Below are 22,429 nucleotides of genomic sequence, written 5' to 3'. Positions count from 1 at the left end.
ACACCTTGGTGTAAACACATCCAAAGGTTCTTAGCTGCTAGTGAAGAAGAACCCAAGAGATAAAAAAAAGTCACAAGTTTGTGACCTTTCACTATATAGATATACTCTCCATCTAGGAGCAACTCAGACCCACACGTTTGGACAGCAGTGATTCTTGCAAGGACTCTGAAGTACCAGAGGTCCGCTGGGATGAGCGCACACTGCCTTCGTCCATGTGTGGGCATATGGTATTCTGCGCGAGCGCGTATGCGTGTGTAAGCATATCTCCTCCATGGGGTGTGTGTGAGAGAGTCCAGTTTTGTTATCCCTGCCTGTAACTAGAGGCAGAGTGGCCTGGGGCTTGGAGATAAGAGGCCGTGCCAGAACTGGGCTTGGACAAGGTCCAAAGCTGTGCTGAGAAATCCATCACCTTCCCAGCTCAGAGCGGGAGGTCACCGACTGGGACAGAGAGTTGTTTAATTCGGCCATTTACAGTTTCCGTACATTGGCTCTATACAAAATGCCCCATGACCACAGCTCTGTCACCGGCAGCAATATCTCAGTAATCCCAGGGCCAATAAAAGTAATTTCTTACTGAGCAACAAAGCTAAGCATGCTGATGCACGCCTCTACAGAAGACTGACATGCTGTGACACTAGAATGTTCAACAACCAATTATATATATATATATATATATATATATATATATATATATATATATATATATATATATACACACACACACACACACACACACACACAACACTAAATTTATTTTACACAACATTTACTCAAAACTTTTAAAACTAAAAATTTGTTTTCAATCCATTGTCAGTACAAATTGTAACTGATGACGCTATTAATCTCAAGATATTAGCAATAAATCACATAACAGGTAGGATGGACAATACGTTGGTACCATATTCGTTATCAGCTGTTATTAAGAGACTTATAATATATATAAAAATATCAGTCAAATTAATATTTAAAAACACTAATAATTTGATTAAATGTAATCATCTTTAACAACTCTCAAAATAAATATCCATTTTGCAAATGAACTTACAGCATTACATTTTTTTAAATTAATTTAGATAAAATGGCAGAATCTTAATATCAGCCATTTATCTGCCAGAATGTTTATATCGATGCATCTCTTATTATGAGAGCAAAACGCTATTTCATGTTGATTTTAAGCTCAATTCCCAAAACTGTACTAGAGTAGAAGGAAATCAAAGCAAGCTTATCTTGGAGGAAGAGTGTTTTGAGGAGACACCCTCAACCTAAGAGGCTTTTTTTGAGCAGAGTGCTGTTCAAAACATTAGCTGTGGCTAAACTGGGGCAAAAATGGAGCCCTGTGAGACCCTCCAGCGATTTACTCCAACCTTGGGGTTGTACTGCCAGCACCAACTGCAGGATATTTCCAGCCTGTTGACTCAACCTCCCTGCACGGCAGGAACTCACCCTGTCCAATATGGCTACTCGGCTGCTGACCGCAGCGCATGATTTCTGTTTTTCAACACAGCCGTTTGTCCAGTACACAACGTATACTGATGATACGGCGGCGTCCGATGCTAAGAACCTTTACTGGACCTTCTCCAGGAGCGAGGAGATGGGTGGCGTAATGTCTGCCAAACCACAAGCGTAACCCAATCCCTAAGGTGGGGGAGGGCGGTAGGTACGGCACTGCAAGGACAGCATTTCATGGGGAGGGGGGTAATGGATCCGTGGTCTTGTGAATCACACCGCGGCTGTCGTCCTGTCAACTCTGAAAGCAAACTACAATGCTAGATTACCACTTTCAGCCCTAATTTTTTGTTGTTGTTGTTGTTGTTTTGTTTTGGTGTCAGTCTTTTTTATTTCCGACTCATTTGACAAACAAAATACTTGTGGACAGAAGTAGCACATTTGTCTGGTGTGTCGTCTTCAGTACTATAGCCTGTTGTTTACACCAGCTTATCGTTTCCATCATCAGTGTGGACAATGTGGTCAAACTTGTCAGTTTACAGTACAGCCACACAGCCGAACAGACCAGAGTGCATCTCACTAAACTCTTAGGCCCCTGCATGAGTCTGCAAATACTGACAAGTAGGCTAACTTGCTATTCTCGGGTCAGGTAAATCCTTACCCTTCTCACCCACCACGACCCCCATCCGCCGCTAAAGGTCTTGGAGACGCACACACCTTCCCTTGCAGCATAACGTTGGTGACATCAATGTGACAATTGGAAAGTAGGGTGTGTTGCCAGTGGTTCGTCATGACCACGCCATGCAAGCGGTTGGTTACACAACAAAACAAAATATTTTTTGTTTCAAACAGAAGATAAGCTTGTTGGTTCAGTATTATATCAAAATCACAATCAGAAGACAAGCTAGACAAGGAAAAGATGTCATTCATATTTCTGTAAGAAAGCTCAACGGTGAAAGAGAAGTTACGCCAGAAAACGAGACAATAATCTGATACGCCACAACACCCACAACTATAAACATATGTACATTCTTTCCTGTTAATATTGAAATACGAGATCATCTTTGTCTTTGGCTATGTCTACGCAAGTCTAATCTTAAAATGAATGGCTTTTATTTGAAAAGTTCAATTATTATCCAAAGATAAAGATTATCCAAGACATTAATAATGTGTAAATCACATAATTTGGTAGGTCTCCTAAAGAACCCAACTGGGAAAGAAACTTATTTAAAAGAAACAATAACCGGTTAAATGTAAATAAAAGGGGGGAAAAAATGTATTAAAGCAATCATCGATCCAGCTGTACTTAAATTTCAAATCTCATTATAAAAATAATCTATTTGTAAGATTAGAAATGTCTTTACCGTCACTTTTGATCAATTTAATGTCTCGTTTTTTTTAAAAAAAAGGTACTGACCCCAAACTTTTGAACAGTAGTGTATGCGTTTTTATACTGACCTAAGACTGAAACTGCTGTTGACAGTATAACAAAATGCAACTGAATTCCTATTCAAAGACACTGAAAGGAAGGAGTGCACAAAAAGCACGAGAAAGAGATTGAGAGAGGCAGACAGAGATGTGAACTGCTCTGCGTGTAGAGTGAAGCTGTCATGCAGTACAGCACATGGTCCTGTCACACCACACCACTCTTCAATGCTCGGAAATACCCTGAAGGCAACACATTGCTTAAGTTAACCTGATCTCTTAGTGACGTTTACGGAATATACAAATCTGAAAAACAAACTAGTAAATTATTTCAGGACATTACTGCTCTAGTTTCCGCCAAAATAAATGAATGCGAAAACAAAACTAAAGCGTTCAAGTATGAAACTATATTAAATTAATCTTCACCTCACACAGGCTTAAAGTAGCGTTATTGGTATCATGTTAAGCTCTTTCTTACCCCTTATAAGCAGAGATGAACAAAAAGCCTAAGATTCGATCCTCACAGTCTCGTGTGCCCAAAGTTCCTTTGCATTGACCCAATCAAGCAACAAATAAAATCCAAGTGGACTACAGCATAGCTCGTCCCGTGACCTATGCCTGGCTGACAGTGGAGACCAGTTCAGCAATGAGCTTCTAATGCAGAGCGCTTAGACCCCCAGCCCTCCTCCTCTCAGACCCCCCCACCCTCACCCTTTGCCCTAATATGCCTTTAGCAACTGCCTTCAATCCATCAGTGTCTTTGGATGTAATTGAGAGGGTGGATGGGTGTCAGGATTGGGACGCTTGTCAGTATGTCAGATCCTCTGTTCTCCTGCCTGTACATATGTGCGTTAAATGTCGTGGCAGCTGCCTACACACCTTTTGTTCTGACACCCCCTTGCAATGTCTCTGCTGTCACAGCTGTAGGAGATTCAACTTTTCGTGTCCAAAGCTGCTGCAGGCGACACTCCATGCCGGAACTCATTCCAAAAAATCCTGAACAGTAGCTCTACATTTAGCATGGAAAACTTTTTACACATAACAAGTAGCAATAACCTGTTGTTTTTAAGTCTACGGTCTTTTTTGAGAGAACAATAATGGTTTACCCAAGAACAAATCTGAAGATTTGGCTTTTCCTGACCTCAAAATCTCAGAAGGGTTTTCTGGGGGTGTGGGAATGCAAAGGTCATGGGTTTGTAAAACTGCAATGTCAATGAGTTTCCAATGGGAGGGACAAAAAAACATTTTGGGCACAAATCACGCTTTGGCACGGAGAACGTTATGGGTTGAGAGGGAGGTCTGGACACTGTGGTTTCTCACAAAGAGTAACTTATATGGATAAATGCTTTGGATAAGAGAAGGGGGGAATTAAACCCTCCCTATGCTATATCAAGCTGGAAATCTGCCATTAGTAAGAAAAAACATACAAACATCTTAAACGCAACACACCCAAGCAAAAACAATTGCTAAAACAAAAACCACTGACTGGTCATCAGTCTGGTCCTGTTTGATTGTTCTTTCGCTCTCTTTGTAGAACAAAATTCGCATATTCAGGTTTGGGATCAATTGTAATAACATTTTAATAACAATTAAATACTTTGGAAAGTGTGCTCAACAACTATGGAAGTTACAGCCTAGTGCACATAGCATCGACTAATGTTAACTAGCTGGCTAAAATAGATGAGGTTTTGTCGAAATTGCAAAAATGAATTGTGATAGTCTTGAAAGCAAAAGTACAAACCAATCGGTACCTTTTTCACATTGTATGCCATAGTTTTTGCAGCATGTTGCAAAATGCAAATTCTAAGAAAAATGTAAAACAAACACTAAAAAGAGTAAAGAAAAATATACATTTTAAAAATACACTGCTAAAAATAATACATTGCTAAAAATAATTCTTTTGTAATGGGGCCAGTAAAAAGGTTGGCAGGAATTTTAAAGGGTTAGTTCACCCAAAAATGAAAATTCTGTCATTTATTACTCACCCTCATGCCGTTCCACACCCGTAAGTATTTCGTTAATCTTCAGAACACAAATTAGGATTATTTTAGTTGAAATCCAATGGCTCAGTGAGACCTCCATAGGGAGCAATGTACACTTCCTCTCTCAAGATCCATAAAGGTACTAAAAACATATTTAAATCGGTTCATGTGAGTACAGTGGTTCAATATTAATATTATAAAGCAACAAGAATATTTTTGGAGCGCCAAAAAAAAAAAAAAAAAAACGTATTTAGTGATGGCCGATTTCAAAACAGTGCTTCAGGAACCATCGGAGCACAGATGAATCAGTGTGTCAAATCTGTTGTTCGGAGCGCCAAAGTCACATGATTTCAGCCGTTGGCAGTTTGACACGTGATCTGAATCATGATTCGACACACTGATTCATTTATGCTCCGATGCTTCATGAAGCAGTGTTTTGAAATCGGCCATAACTATATAAGTCGTTATTTTGTTTTTTTGGCGCTCCAAAAACATTCTTGTCTCTTTATAATATAAACATTGAACCACTGTACTCACATGAACCGATTTAAATATGTTTTTAGTACATTTATGGATCTTGAGAGAGGAAGTGTCCATTGCTCCCTATGGAGGTCTCACGGAGCCATTGGATTTCAACTAAAATATCTTAATTTGTGTTCTGAAGATTAACAAAGGTTTTACGGGTGTGGAACAGAATTGACAGAATTTTCATTTTTGGGTAAACTAACCCTTTAATGAATTGCTTATTTTTAATAAACCTTACTCTTAATAAAATTGTTTATGGACAATGATACCTGACACCTTCATTAATACTCTTATGGAACAACTCCAGTGCAAACTCATTATAATGCTTATGAATATGAATATTTTACACAGGATATGAGCAAATATGGTTTTGTTTCCCCTATTTGTGAATGATCATACAAATCCAACTGTATTAACATAAAATCAGGAAGAAGGGTGATTTTCAGGGAATTTTGAGTCCCATGCGTGAGGTGTGGGATGAAAAAAAAAAAAAAACGTCAGTTACTCCATCACGTCTGTCCATATCCCCTTTCCCAGTAAACGCACTGTCATAAAAAGATTCCCATACCAGGAACAGCTGCGCGCTTGTGGCCTTTTAACCAACCAGACCAAATAACAGAACAAGGCCTGTCCTATTCAAATTACTTCAGTTGAGGACTGCACACAAATGTAAATGTTACAATATTCATCTACACGCACATTAACATTTCAGTGGCCAATAATCAGTGACAAATTGTTCAACTGATCCATCTGAAAAATAAAATGCATTATGTTCTTATGCCCTTATATGTGCAATGTGTTGAAAAGAATCTTCCATCCTGTTGTCATCTCTAAACACTGTAATTTAGAGAAACATGGTATCTCCCAGCCTAGACAGATGATCACAGCTAAAGGGTAAAGGTCAAGAGAAGCAAGATGAGTCCTAACAGACAACGCAACCTGTTTGTCTTTGCCTAAGCCCCTTCAGCTGCCACTCGAAAAGACAGCGCCACAATATGAAATCATTTCCTCTGACACTTAAAACAACTCTTGAACAGGCACAAGCCAAAACTCACGCTAAACCATGATTTATTCCAAATCAGTGAAGCTAACCAGTTTAGCCTAAATTTTCACAGTAAGTGACCATCTGAAATTTGAAGGAATATAGACGATATTTTGCTCTAAAAACACATTTTAAAGACAAATTTTCTGTAGAAAAATAACTGAGCAGTCAATCTAAGAGCCCGTCCACACGTCCATACGTAAAAATTTTGTATAGTATTTGGGAGCCTGAAACCGCTAGTTCTTGAAACCGGGTCCCAGAGTGGATAAATCTAAAAACGACACCCTTGCATTTTCATGTGTACAGCCAATCCGTATATTTTGTGAAACAATAATGTCATCCCCCCACATCTCGACCCTAGTCAGACACTGCTACGTCACGTAACAGCAACAACAACAACAATAGCGGACTACATGCTTGTGTTCGTGCCGCAAAAGCTACTGAGCCTATTAACTTTACTAAAGTAAAGCTTTATTTCTAAGCTTTACTAAAGTTTGTATACCACTTGCAAGGTTTATGCGCATGCTCCAAGTCTTCTTCTCCGTTTTTAGTGTATCTCTGTGGCAGAATTACAGCACCACATACTGATCTGGCATGTATACTACATCGTTTTGAGTCGGTTTCAGTGGTTTCGTGTGGAAGTAGATATTCCTTGAGACAAGGAAAAAAAAAAAAAGATTGGATAGGGAAAGCTCTGGCTTCGTGTGGATGTGGCCTAAAACTCTCCAACAAAATCCTAGGATGTTGTCAAGGCATTGCTATTCAGGTGCTAAGGGTTTTGTAACGAGTTACAAAGGAATTGCTAAGTGTTTGCTTACTAGCCCGTCCACAATTTTCTACGGCCCCATTTACACCTAGTATTAACATGCATTTTCTGTGATCTGATCAAAGAAATTTGTAGGTGGCTTGGGACAGCTTCTGACCGTATTTAATGAAGGTGTAAATGTGCTTGCAAATGCAAACATGCAATCATCCTTAAAGTCAAACCATTTTTATTTGCTCATTTACTATGTATATTTCTAGAATTATTTATATTAGCAATGATATTACAATTCTGTCTGAAGTGATATGCTGATAATTATGGTTAAAATAATTATTCTGCTATGGTTGATAACCAATATTGAAATTCTGGTAAAACATTACAATAACTAAGGTCTAATTAGTTAACAGTTAGTTACTTCATCAACTAACAATAAGCAATATATTTGTTATAGTATCTATTAATCTTTGTTAATGTTAGTCAATAAACATACAACTGTTTATTGTTAGTTCACGTTAGCTTAGGTAAATGATATTAACAGTTGCAACTTTTGATTTTAATAATGTATTAATAAATGGTGAAATTAACATGAACTAATAAACTTTTTGGAAATATTTTTTCCATTGTTAGTTCTTATTAACTAATTTTAACCAATGAATCCTTATTGTAAAGTGTCAAAATACATTAAAAAAAAAAAAAAAGATCTCTTATCATGAAATTATAATGTACAATATGGATTTTGAGGTTTGTTGACTATATTTAAAAGCGTTATTCGATTATTAATGTTTTAAAAATTAGCTTTAAGTAAGCTTAGGTGATGGCATAAGTAATCTAACTGTAAAAATAGAGGAAATAAGCATGAAATCTGCAACATCGACTGTTATTGATAAATGTATAAATTCTCTAATACCAGCTGATAACTCATATAGTACCAATATATCACGCATGCCTAGCTGATATCACTGTGCTTTCCACATGCTGGGCTGATCATAGTCTAAACCAGTCAAGGACACGAGTAAACGTCTGGGCCATTACTATGACAAAGAGTCGTCAGCCGTCAGTAAGAGGTGATGTCTTCTTTCTACAGTATGTTGGAGGGTGAGGAGTGATGGGGCTCTGGTGTTTAAAAAAACTAATTCTCAAAAGGTATTTAACATGAGAAGTGGCCCACACACACACATACAGTTTCTGCCATCGTGCTGAACACACAAAGGAACTTACTCTCTCTCTCAAACACATGCACACACACGCTTCTCAGAAACAGCTGACGTTTCAACAGGCAACAGCTGACAGGCTACAGGTGGGAAGGGCACAACCTCTTTACCCTATACATCCCCTTAACCCCCAATGCACAGCCCTTGTTCTCATCCTGAAGTTTTTACACTTCAAATCAAACACACACACACACACACACACACATACAGGCAACACCTGTTTGTACCGCACAGGAACTGTGATAAACCCTTCCTCCACCGCAGCTTATTTATTTCTGATGGCGGCCTCCCCGTCTCCCTCGCTCTTCGTTTCCTCAACGCAGTGAGTCTCCTTGTTCTGTCTGCGTCTTTGATAACCTCAGCAAATGTTTCTATTCACTGTGTTTGCAGCAAGCAAAATGTTCAGATGGCAACAGATTCACGTGGGCCGGCCATGTAAGCCTTCTGAAGGACTTTACTCAATTACTGAAAACAGCTTTTGTTTCTTTAATAAATGTAATTTTGGTAATTGACTGAGCAAGAAAATAAAGGTAAAAAATTGTCAGAGCAGAGTCTAATTGGCTCTGTTTTGCTAAGGACACACCAATAATTATTTCATGTTATGGCCGACATTATGAATCTATACTACTTATATGTAGAGTTCGGATGAAAAGTCACATATTTAGATATCAAACATTTCTATTTCTTTATCCTTTCATTAATCTTTGGAACGCAAATTAAGATCTTTTTGATGAAATCTGAGAGCTTTCTGTCCTTCCATAGACAGCCTGTGCAATTGCAACTTTGGCGCTCCAAAAAGTTCTTAAAAAGATTGGAAAACTAACCCATATGAATTGAGTGGTTTAGTCCAAATTTTCTAAAGAGACTTGACCGCTTTATATGATGAACACATTTAATTTAGGCTTTTACTCACATATAAACATTGATCACCAATAAACCTAGTATTTGATTCCAGAATTGGAATCGATTTTTGATTGTAAACCCTACTTATAACTACATAGAACACACTTAAAAACATATTGTTACATGCTCTTAACACTGGAGTGAGATATAGAGATAAGGTGCCCTTAAGGGGTTAAATATTTATAATAATCTACCACTATCCCTTTTAAATAAGTGCAAGAGACTTAAATTGATTAAAAGTGACAAAGAAATATACATTGTTACAAGATTTCTATTTCAAATATATGCTGTTCTTTAAAATGTTCTATTAATCAAAGAATCCTTTAAAGACGTATCACAGTTTCCACAAAAATATCAAACAGCACAACTGTTTTCAACATTGATGATAAGAAGAAATGTTTCTTTAGCACCAAAACAGCAAATTAGAATGATTTTTGATGGATCATGTGAGACTGAAGACTGGAGTAATGGCTGCTGAATATTCAGCTTTGCCATCACAGAAGTAAATTACATTTTAATATATATTAAAAATAGATAATTGTAATAATATCTCACAATATTACTATTACTATTAATATTTATATTTTTAATCAAATAAATGCAGCCTTGGCGAGCATAAGACTTTTTTCAAAAACAATTCTTACCGACCCCAAAGTTGAGCCGTAGTGCATCAGGAATCCCATTTTTTGTACAAGCACCACATTTTAATGTGTCTATAATATGCACTAATTAAGACAACAAAAAACCCACAAGCAGACAGTAAACAAACAACAGAAGATATACATAAATTAAATCTAGCCTTTTTAAAGGCTCTGTAACATACTGGAAAAGCACTTCATAAATACTTACAAAGTAGGAGACAACAAAATGAGATGAAAAAAAAAAAAAGAAGAAGAAAGAAAAGTGCTGCCTGCTGCCCTCAAGATGGACTGTAGGAGTGTGTATGTAGCATCTGAATAATATAAACATTGGCTGTAATCCCCAGAAAAAAACATGTAGTGGTTAAGATTCACAAAATCCTCGCTGAAGGCAGATCATGGAAAAGATGCGTAAACATTCACATGTAAGCCTGCGTGTGGGATAAGAAGAGACAGCTAAGAAAAAACAGGTATTTCATTAAACAATTAAATCCACCTCATGAAAATAAAACATGAACATGAGGTAATATTTTATACACCTCTACAAACAAATATCCCGTGGTCAGATCTGATTGGCCGACTGGGGCTTGTTGATCCAAACGCACAATTGCTTTCAGAGCTCCATCTGAGAGAAGTGTGCATATTCACATGAGTAAACACTCACAAACACTCATATACTCACACACACACACACAAAGTGTGTCACATTGGAAGGAGAAAGAGGGGATTTTTTTCTCCCTGTCCCTCCTCCCTCTCTGGCATATTTCCCAGCTCTCCATACTGCTGCCTGCATCTCCTGTGATGAGAAGAGGCCAGCCAGCAATCTTCCATTAAAACATAGCGGAGATCGGCCATACTGAACCTCAAGAGCGAAAGAGACAATGTGTGCAGATGGCCCTAGACAAGAACCACAGCTGTACTGCTATAGAATTGTAGTGCCCCATGAGAGAAAGAGACAGCAGCAAGTAAGATCGCAGAATAACGAGAAATACAGCTGCAAGCAGCAATTACTAACGCCAAGCACCATAGGCATAACATCTATATTGAATTGTACTCAAATGTAAGCTAATTAGTTAGAAGCATAAATAAATATTTGAAAAGTTTTGACCATTAGATGCCATTGTAAACTAACTACTGTGTTGGCAATGAAGTACGAACTACTAGTCCAATTAACATGTATTCATGCTGGATGAAGTTGAGCATCTAGGTTTGTTAGTGCAACTTTGTAAAAAAAATGGCTGGTATGATTTCAGTAAGACAAAACATTTAAAATAATGTTATTATTTTAATGTTATACACTTTTACAAAACATTTCAAAACAAACTGAAATCAAACTATTAATGTGCATGTAAATGCTCTTAGCGTTAGTTTTGTTTCAGTTTCTGTTCATCGACTATATATCAAATTTGTTAACTAAATGGACTAAAGGCATACCTTTAAAAATGTGCTTTTTACTAGTCTCAAAGTGTATGATTGCAGAAATATATATATATATATATGTTTTTATTGAACATTGATGGAGCAACAGATTTTTTGTGAAAATAAGTGGTTTGTTTTGTTCAAAAATCATACACATGGGGTAACAGGCTCACCAGCATGGGGCAAAAGGCACAAAGTATTGCACGTTCATTGAATATTATTGATGACTACTCAGTCCCACCCCAATCAGTGTGCCAGTTTTCTCAACTTTCCCTCCAAACAGTTTTAGGGGCCACCATTGAGCCCCAGTCAGAATACTAATGAACACGTACCTGCAGTGCTTGGCCCCATCTACAGTTAGGGAGAAGGAGAGAAAGAATTGGCAAGGAATCAGATCAAAAGGCTGAAGTAAGAAAGAGAACTGGAACGAAATGAGAGAAGCAGGGGTGTACGTTTCAGCACTTGGCCCCAATGCTTGCTGTTTCAGCTGTGCTGGAGTAATGGCCAACCCTTGCTCTTACGCCACTGTAACCCCGTTAGCCCGTCCGTTTTCCAACATAGACAACATTAGGTTATGTGCGCTTGTGCTGTCTGGTCATGCTAACAGCAACACAACACTGTGTTGTGTATTTTACTTCAAAGATTTTTTTTATTCAAAAAGATACAGGCAAAATACAAAAATACAAAATACAGGCAGTTAATTCTGATGAAAAATACCTGCACAAATTTTGTGTGGATTTACATTTTTACTGTTATGAGTGCATGACCACTACGAGTCTGAGTTAAAGGGATACTGCACATTATGTACACCCCTTCATGTAGTTTCAAACTTGTATTCATAATAACATCAATGAAGATATTTTGAGAAAAAAAAAAAAATCTGTTTTGGTTTATTTACCAACATTCTTCAAAACGTCTTCTTTTGTGTTTTGCAGAACAAAAGAAGGGGCAGTTAGGGGCAGTTGTGGCCAGAGTCAGACTTGTAACCCGAAGGTCGTGGGTTCAAGTCTTAGTACCGGCAGGGAAATGTAGGTGGGGGGAGTGAATGAATGAACAGCACTCTCTTTCACTCTCATTACCCACAACTGAGGTGCCCTTGAGCAAGGCACCTAACTCCCAATCGCTCCCCGGGTGCCGCAGCAAAAACAGCTGCCCACTGCTCCAGGTGTTTGTTTCACAGTGTATGCGTTCACTACTGTGTGTGTGCACTTGGATGGGTAAAATGCAGAGCACAAATTCTGAGTATGGGACACCATCCCTGGCTACACGTCATGTCACTTTCAACTAGGACTGGACGATTAATCGAAAAGTAATCGAAACCGAAATTCAGAAACTCTAACCGACGTAATTTTCCCATGTCGGTTATTTAGTTTTTTTAATCCTGTTAATACTTCCCCCTTAAAACATACTACAGTGTGTGTTGCCACGTGACTCCGCCCCGTCCAGACAGTGGCATAAAAACAACACGGAGGTGAACGCCGGTTCAACACAGTGATTAGCCTTGCGTCTTCACTAAACTTTGTCAGTTGTATTCATTTTATGGTTTGCCAGTTTGGACTCTCAAGCGATTTTAGACGATTGGATGTGTATTATATCGAGCTACCGCGCTCGCGCAGCTGCATTGTGGCACGAACACTCATACAAACAGTAGCTGCGCTAAACGTGAAGATCGCGCGCACTGAGAGGAACGCAGAAACTAGTTGTCAGCGCTGTCCTGTGATTTATCACTAAAGTAGCTTAGAAACTTAAAACTTATTATAGCATATATTTTTCTACTTTTGAAAGGAACTATTTACAACCCACAGCTTCACAATTAATAGAGAGACGGTATGACTAATTTACACACGCAATCGCTCTCATTAGTGCAATGTTTCTCAAACGTTTTCTGCCATTCCCCACTTTGGAGGTAGGGAAGGGTTCCGAGCCCCACCTGTCTCCAATCGCCCCAACAAAATGTTAATAAACTAGGCTGTTTAACTGTTTAAGTTTAACTGTTAAAATGTATTAACTTATTTTATTAACATTGCATTTTAAAACATTACATTAAATAACAGCATTAAAAACTGTCAAATAGAGAAAATAAAAGTGCAATTATATTATCACTTTATAATTTATGTATAATGAATAAAATGCTAATTAAATATTATTTGAGGGTTTTTTTTTTTACGCGACCATTATTTTAGAACTTTTCCCCTTATTGTTTCCATGGAGACGCGTCATGCACCACAGCCACAATAACACTGTATGACAGATGTAGCCAACGCTTTTATTTCGTTTCTCCTTTTTTATTCAAAATATTCACAAACTTGCTTACCATGTCATCAACTATCTGATATTCCGATTCTCAAATATGTAGAAGTGAGTGTTTTGTCGTTTAAAAACGTTAATAATTGATCTTGATTTAAAACGCGAGATAGGCGCCGCCATGTTTGTTTGCGCAGCTGTTCAGCGAGCCCTGTCAGTCGGATTTATAGGACGTGAATTCATCAATTTCTCCCGAAATTGAAAAGTGGCCGGTGATCTGGGAGAAAAATAAAGTAAATTTTATAGTTACTTATACTGTGTGTCTGATATGAATAAAACATTGATTGTTACTGCTGCTTCCATAGACATCAGTATGTACTTTATAAACTCTAAATTTTACTAGTACTTATGTATATTTAAATGCCTGACACCTAAAATAAACATTATGTTGTTGAAAACACTGCATAGTTGTGATAAAATGACAAGCGCTGCTGAACGCGTCCGGCTCTGGCTCAGCGCCAGCCAAAGCGCGAAAGCACAGTTTGAATCTGGCAGTTAAGTGACGTCACTGAACGTTCTCAATCCCATATTTGGGACCGTACTCAAAAGGTTAAAAGATATGAGCACAAAAATTACCAAATTTCCTCTCGTTTGTCGCGCCCCACCTGTCATGTCTCTATTCCCCACCAGTGGGGCACACCCCACACTTTGAGAAACGCTGCATTAGTGGTACTGTGCTAATTTATCTGATTTACAACGAGCAGAAATCTGTAAGAAATGTTACGAACCATAGATAAATAACAGCTGAAAGTGAGCTATGTCAGATCACTCTTTCATTAGGAAAAAATATCTCACCTTTAATAGTCAATCATATTTATAGTACAAACCTTGGGATGGCCCAAAAAAATAAAAAAAATAAAAAAATAAATAAATATTATTATTATTATTATTATTATTAATAATAATAATAATAATTATATATATATATATATATATATATATATATATATATATATATAATTATTATATTATTATTATTATTATTATTAAACAGAAACAAAATTATCGTTCATTAATCGTAATAGAGGTAAAATGTTCAATTAATCGAGGTTTTGATTTTAGGCCATAATCATCCAGCCCTAATTTCAACCTACACAACAATGACTTTCAAGGCCCAGAAAGGTAGTAAAGACATTGTCAAAATAATCCACTTCAACCTTAATGTTATGAAGCGATAAGAATACTTTTTGTGCGCAAAAATAAAACAAAAATAATGACTTTATTCAATAAACTCTTCTCTTCTATGCAGTTGATGCAGTAAGCACAGTGCAGCGCTTCAGTGTTTATGTCCGAACGCCAGTATTCAGTATTGGCCAAAGCTGCACATGTGAGCAACACGACACTTACGTGTGATGCTGACGCAAGAGCCGACCAATAATGAGTCAGTGTTCTGACATAGAACATGGAAGTGCTGCACTGTGTGTACAGTGTCAACAGGGTAGGAGAATGACATGGAAGAGAAGAGATTATTGAATAAAGTTGTTATTTTTGTTTTGTTTTTGCTCCAAAAAAGTCTCTTTATAAAATTAAGGTTGAAGCACTGTAGTCATGTGGACTATTTTAACAATGTCTTTAGTACATTTCTGGGCCTTAACAGTGGTAATTAAATTGCCATCTATGGAGGAGTCAGAGAGCTCTTGGATTTCATCAGAAATATCTTAATTAGCTTTCTGAAGATGAAACGAAGGTCTTACGGGTTTGGAACGACATGAGTCATTTGTAATCAATGACAGAATCTTCATTTTTGGGTGAACTAACCCTTTAAACCCTTTTAACTCAAGTATCCAGAATAACCCTGAACGTGAAGCAGAGCTAATCTCTAATGTTAGGTCGTATATCATTAGTAAGCCAGTTACTGACAGGAAGAACAGAGGAAGAGTCCCTGTTATCTCTGTCTTTATAAGAACATGGGATTGAAATCATTAGGATCTTATTCTATCTTCTCCTACATTACACTGCAGAATCAGGTACAAGGTTGCAGTAAATGACTTTGTGTGTGTTCCCAAGGGAAATATCTGTGTCGGGTATGCATAGGTTACACCAGACGAGACCTGACAAGATGACAGTGCTCTGCTTTGTTCTGGAAGGAAAAAGCACACAGAGTCAGACGTTGACAGAGAGCTGATGGGTAAAGAAGAAGATATTTTGAAAAAACATATTACTGTCTCAGAGTTTTATGTCCATATAATGGAAGTAAACATGGTCCAAAACAACTGGACTTTCAGTGTATGGACAAAAAAAGAGAGACATCTTTTTTTGTACTCTACAGAAAAAAAGAAAAAAAAGTCGTACAAGTTCGGAATGGCATGAGTGTGAGTAAATGTTGACAGAATTTGAATTCTCGTGTGAACTATTCCTTTATTCAATTTATTCAATAAACAAAACACAAGTTACTGGAACTTCATCCGTGAGATAAATGTTACGAATGTGAACAACAAAACAGCATTTCACTTATGTAGGTCATGGCTGTGGTAAACTCCACACATGATGTCGGTTTTATGCAATTCGTGTTAGTGGATATTTCATCCACTAACACCTACATTGTACAGGAAATACAAGGGAAAAAAAAGTAATGTGGATAAAAATTGACAACTTAACACCACCGTCATACAAGAACCAAAATATCCACACAGACGCACTGAGAAAGGAGCAGACATTCACCATATTTAGAAGCAAAATTCTAACATAATGCTTTGCATAGATTAATCCCAAACTAAAAATAAACCGAATTAGATTTTTCAGGTTCTCATTTGTTTTCCTTTTAACCGCATAACCAGAATGAGGTCAACACACATCATTTTAGCTCAAGGGGAATTTTAAGGAATTCAGCACTACCGACGATGACATATTTTGAGCTCAACCAAATAAGTCTGATTCACGATATGGAAATCGGTGTCATGGGGACTACGTGAAAATGTCCAAGCATGACAGATGTCTGAGCTGCCGGTGTTCATTAATCAAGGATTCAAGTGTTAACCAGCATAGAGGCAGCAGTTTCATCATTTACCTCATAATGCATTCGGTGTCTTGCATAATAAAATGATTAAAAGATGTTCACATGAGGACCAATTATTCATGCTTATGTCTTACTACAAAAATGAAAAATGGTTCTGTGGTGTGGTTATGAATACTGTGATTGCAGTGAAACGGAAACAGAAAATCTTTATGATATGCACATAGGGTTTAAAGAGATACTCAAAGGTTAGGGCTCTTCAGGCAATGAAAGCATGAATGGTGGTTTGTCTTTTTTTATGTGTTTGTGTGAGTGCATGAGTGGTGGTCTTTATAAGGGATACAGCTGCTCTCTCTTCAGTAAGATGACACCAGTACTTCAGCATTGAGGTAACCACAGTGTTCTCTAGACCTTGTTTGGACAGCAAAAACTAGTCCAGAAACCTTCTGCCTTCCAAGTCAAACTAGCAAATTCATACAGCCTGAAAGAATCAGGAGCTTGAACGGGGTCTTGAAACAACTAAAAGAATAGATTTTCTTCGATAACACGTTGTCATAACTTTTATTAATAATCATTATTACATTAAATAATGCTTACATCATCATTAGTTAATGAGCATTTAAAGAGTTTTCATGAAATGTCATTAAACTTTTATTTATGGATAATATCAAAATCCTGGCAGATAATTATTTTCATGTCATGGTTAATAATCAATAAATCATAAATTTAAATCAAATAATGAATTAAAATTGAAATCCATCATTTTAAAATCACACTATTTATAGATTTGTTAATATTCATTTAAATATTTTATATTAACGTTTTAATTAATAATATTAATTCACACTGAACACATGAACTACTACTGATCTGTTAACCATAATGGAGTACAGAATTCATTAATGTTTATAACATTTATTAAAGAAAAGCATACTGGCTTTCTCAAGTCTGAGATACTAATGGACAATCTGAAAAACCAAAAGATGCCTGCTAGCATTTCAAAAGCTCATTTTAAAAACATGCAATTCTGATTGCTTGTCAAAACCCCTAAACCCCTGCCAATCTCATGTCATCTGTAGCGGAAAAGGGTTGCCCTCATCTTCGGTGGTCTCTTTTCACACTGCTCATTACCTTAATTGATGTTTAACCCCTAGATCAGATGATGACGGCTCAATTAAGAGCTTGCTGGAGGAGAGATTAACACAGGGAAGGAGGGCTGTGCTCTCTCAGATGAGCTTCAGCCCTTCACCGTGCCCTACTCCACCAGCCACACAGTCAGTGAGGACACTGAGGCCATTTTGAATTGGAAAGGGCAGGGAAGGGCTCCCCCCTCCCCATAATACTTAATTCAATCAGCAGCGCTATGACCTTAAAGTGGATTTGTTTCCAATCAGGCATTGGCCAATATCAGACGCCACTGATCAAGGACAAAATATTTGTAATAACTGTGCCTTTTGTCATCATTTACACTCCCTCATATCATTCCAAACCTGTGTGAAATTCATATCATAAGACCAAAGAAGATATTTTGTTGGATTTATTTTCCATACAATTAAAGTCAATGGGGTTCAATGTTGTTTTGGATCCCGTTGACTTTCATTATGAAACATTCTGAAACATTCTTCAAAATACTTTCTTTTATGTTCCACAGAAGAAAGAACATAATACAGGTTTGGAACAACATGAGGGGGAGTAGTAAATGACAGAATTTAAATTTTTGAGTAAACTATACCTTTAAAGGGATAGTTCACCCAAAAATGAAAATTGTGTCATCATTTACTCAGCCTTAGGTTGTTCCAAACTGGTATAAATTTCTTTGTTCTGTTGAAAACAAAGGAAGATATTTTGAAGAACATTTGTAACCAGGCTGCTCTGGGCCACCATTGACTAAAAAAATACTATGGATTAGGGCTGCACGATATATCGCATGAGATTGTCACGCGCATTTCGTCAGTAAAGCCGGTTCCCTGATTGCCGCTAAATCGTCATCACCTGCTTTCAAATGGAGCGGCATTTAATAGACAGAGCCGTAGATCACTGACAAACCACGCAATATCGCGTTCATATCGCAGATGAATCGCCTTCGATAATGAACGTGATATTGCGTGGCTTGTCAGTGATCTACGGCTCTGTCTATTAAATGCTGCTCCATTTGAAAGCAGGTGATGGCGATTTAGCGGCAATAAGGGAACCGGCTTTATTGACGAAATGTGCGTGACAATCTCATGCGATATATCGTGCAGCCCTACTATGGAAGTCAATGGTGGCCCAAAGCTGCCAGGTTACAAATGTTCTTTCTTTCTACAAAGAAACTTATACAGGTTTGGAACAACCTGAGGCTGAGTAAAGGATGACAGAATTTTTATTTTTGGGTGAACTATCCCTTTAAGGTTGAACCATTGTTGTCAGGCGGACTATTTTAACGATATCTTTTAATACCTTTCTGAGCCTTGAAAGTGGCCATTGTGTTGCAGTTATTGGAGGCCAGATAGCTCATGGATTTAATCAACAATATCTTAATTTATGTTTCGAAGATGAACGAAGGACTTACGGGTTTGGAACAACATGAGGGTGAGTAATTAATGACAGAAGTTTCATTTTTGGTTGAACTAACCCTTTAACTTCACCAGTATTTGGCAAAATATCTGTGTCAATATTTCAAAATATTTGTGTCAAATGCTTTCAGGGAGACACTATAAAGGCCAGAGACATTGTTCGAGTGGAAAAAAATGATTAAAACGTGACCAGAGGATACCGTATTCAATCAGAAGAATATTTCACAAATCAGACAAGAACAAAGTGAAGACCTGCTTTATAGGCAGCAGAGGGCCTTTGACACAAAAGAGCGTAAATACACACATCAAATACAAAACAGATAGATAGACATCTAAAAACAGAGGCAGCACAGTCATAAATTTGTTTATGTGGAAAACTAGATAAGAGACTCAGAATGAATAGTCATTATTCTGACCTCATGTTGATGAAAACATCCCTATAGATGATCAGGATGAAGACATAACACTACTTTTGTTCTGTCATGTTTTGCATCATCCCGCCTTGCTTAACTTGGTTTCATGTTCCATCAGAAAAAAAAAAAACTTTTCCGAAAAGCATCCGCTTAATCATTTCCATGTATCATACTTCTCATTATCAAGCAGCGCTTTTTCATAAAACGAACATGATTGTTCGCAGGATGCTTGTTATTTTCTGAAAACTTTTTTTAAGCATTTCAAAACACCAGTGGTAGGTTTGCAATGTGTGAAAGAATCTTTTCTCTCTGACTGTTATTGGTACCCCAGGTGGGAGGAAATAACAGCATTGAGTCTCTGGAGGTAGAGCTGACACCCTGCTGGGAATCACGACAGCACAGTACCTGTCTGCATGACCTAGACACTCAGCTCATTATGAGATTCAGCCTATAATGAGAGCTGGAATTCTGAAGCCACCAATCAAAGCTTTGTACACACACATTACACTACAGCAAAGCATCGAAGACAAACGCTCTTCACACTTACAGCTCAGCCTGTGGAAACTTCAAACTAACATATTTTCATGAGAGAGTGAAGTCACACTTTCACAGCTTGTTAAAAAGACATTTCTTCTCTGAATATCTTAAGACAGACAGGGGGTTTTAATATTGGGCTTTTGGGACCTCAAGGAGGCCGGCAAGTGGTGCTAGGAGGTGATATATTCATTTTACTTTTATTATACTAAAACTGACATTAAATCATGAAATTAATAATACACATTTCATTGAAGATTTCTAATGACAATATATATTTTATATTTTTAGAAAGAGGATTTCTTTGCTAAGGGGATTATCATATTTGAATGTCCTTGGCATCAAAAGTTTGAATTTAGAGCCAGTAAATGTTCACAAAGAAAGTTTTTAAGAGTACGAATACACCAAAAACACATGTTGTTATTGCATAACAGAGAGAGAAAGAGAAAGAGAGAGAGAGAGAGAGAGGGTGGTGCCGCAGAACTGCGTAGGTTAAACCAAACTTTTGTTTAGAGTCCGCGAGCAGGATCAACCAAACTTGATAAGTGGCTTCAGTGCTAAAGAAAAAAAAATCAGTCCACTCCAACAAAGATCCCAAAAAATACCTCGCATCAGTAAAAAACATATACGTTCCACCACAAAACACATGCTATCCTGTAGCGCACAACATTAGTGAGCTGAAATGTGTGCGACTGCATCAAAATCATGTTGACATTTCAGACAGCTACTAAATCTGACAGCCTGTCAGAAGCACCACAACAACGAACACCGTTCATATCGGCCCAGTAAGTCACGATTTCTAATAATCCACTAACACTACGGTAGATATTTATGAAAAGTAATGTAATTGTGATGGATTTATGTCTTATTCCCTTGTCATCAATTGGGTATTAAAAGCCTAGTCTGAACCTCCGTATCTCATAGCTTCGATTTCAGACGCGACTTTCCCCCCTTTGATGCAATAAAAATAACCATACAACAAATAACCAGTGTATGTTTGCGCACGAAAGCGAATGAGCTTGAATTTTGATATTTTTTAAATAAATTCAGAGAGGTGACGGCAATAATTCGGCATTGTAAGAGCTTCAGCTAGACTGGACGGACGACTTACCCGGAGCAGCTACAAGATCCACATCTGTGCGATAAACACCAGGTTTCTTACGGCCCGATACGTAAAGAAGAGTAATACAGATCACACCAGGCAAAAATATAAAAAACACCGAGCAGATGTCAATAATAATATGTGAAATCCTTAACTCCTGTTCAGGGTTATTATTTAGCCCGTACAGTCAAAAACCTCAATGTACAAAGTGTCCTATCCACCATGACTGGCAGTGCATTATGATGGATAGATAATGTGGCCAATCAGAGATGAGCTTTGAGTGTTTCGTCCAATCGGGTTAAAGTATGGGCACTGCTGTGTGGAAAAGAGTTGTGGGCGGGGCTAATATGCAATAGGAAGAGATCGCGCTGACGCGGTTTATGTATTCATCCGCCTCCCCATCTTAAGGAAAAGATCCTGTAAAATTCGTCTGTGTTTACATTTGAGAACTGGAATGTAATAATTACTTTTATATATGGCTGTATTTTATATTTTAAATATCATTCATATTTAAGTATCATGAAAATAACCCTCAATGATGATATGACTGGTGCGCTACATTAAACACGTTTTATTATTTATAATATCAGATGTACAAGGCTACGTCAGTAAGTAGCCTAAATTGTGCTTTTTCAAAGCCCATAATAAGAGAATCATTCATAAGTGGAACTGCATTCATGCATTTTATTTTCAACCCGCTTAACCACAAGGAAACATTAAGTGTGTTAAGAATAGCCTATTATTGGACAAAATATCAAATACAGTTTTGACCAGGCTGCTTTAGTGGCTCCACGAAAGATACGTCAGGTGAATCCGATAAAAGCATGGAAAGTCCTACTTTTCGTGGAGGAATACAGTGTTTACAGAGGGAATAGTGGTGATGCAGGCAGAAAAATTAAAATGTCAGAGTGCGGTAAGTTTGAAGGCAGCTGAAACGGATACAATGTAACTGAACAATCTGGAAATCAATGCTGTGGGTTTTAAAATAACACGAGAACAAAAAACAAAACCAGAAATATTATTTAAAGGATTAAATAATGAGAATGCACTTGCGACATATACTCGGATCAGAGCTGCGTGCGTCACTGAGATGGAGGAACACTTAAAGTCACAGGACTCAAAAACAAAACTCCTTCAGTCTGCGTTTTATATATGAAATGTGATAACGTGCAACGAGGAGATTATCACATAAATCTTCGAGCAATGTGTAAATT

The 22,429-nt window shown here is 37.5% G+C and overlaps 1 protein-coding gene across 14 annotated transcripts in view; it reads right to left on the bottom strand.

Annotated features, from left to right (window-relative positions):
- Window positions 1-21,498, bottom strand: part of mef2d (myocyte enhancer factor 2d) — a 67,048-nt gene extending 45,550 nt beyond the window's left edge. For 3 of the 14 annotated variants that reach the window (XM_067407539.1, XM_067407604.1, XM_067407597.1), the window contains exon 1: window positions 21,225-21,485. The gene's annotated coding sequence lies outside the window, so the exon portion shown is untranslated. Of the gene's footprint in view, window positions 1-2,904; window positions 3,041-3,349; window positions 3,498-21,224 lie in introns of those variants that run through there. The other 11 variants (XM_067407580.1, XM_067407588.1, XM_067407548.1 and 8 more) reach the window with 10 other exon arrangements.
- Window positions 21,499-22,429: the final 931 nt, after the last annotated feature.

This window comes from Chanodichthys erythropterus, chromosome 2 (assembly GCF_024489055.1).
Source record: "Chanodichthys erythropterus isolate Z2021 chromosome 2, ASM2448905v1, whole genome shotgun sequence".
Classification (NCBI taxonomy): Eukaryota; Metazoa; Chordata; class Actinopteri; order Cypriniformes; family Xenocyprididae; genus Chanodichthys; species Chanodichthys erythropterus.
This window is presented reverse-complemented; position numbering and strand designations above follow the sequence as displayed.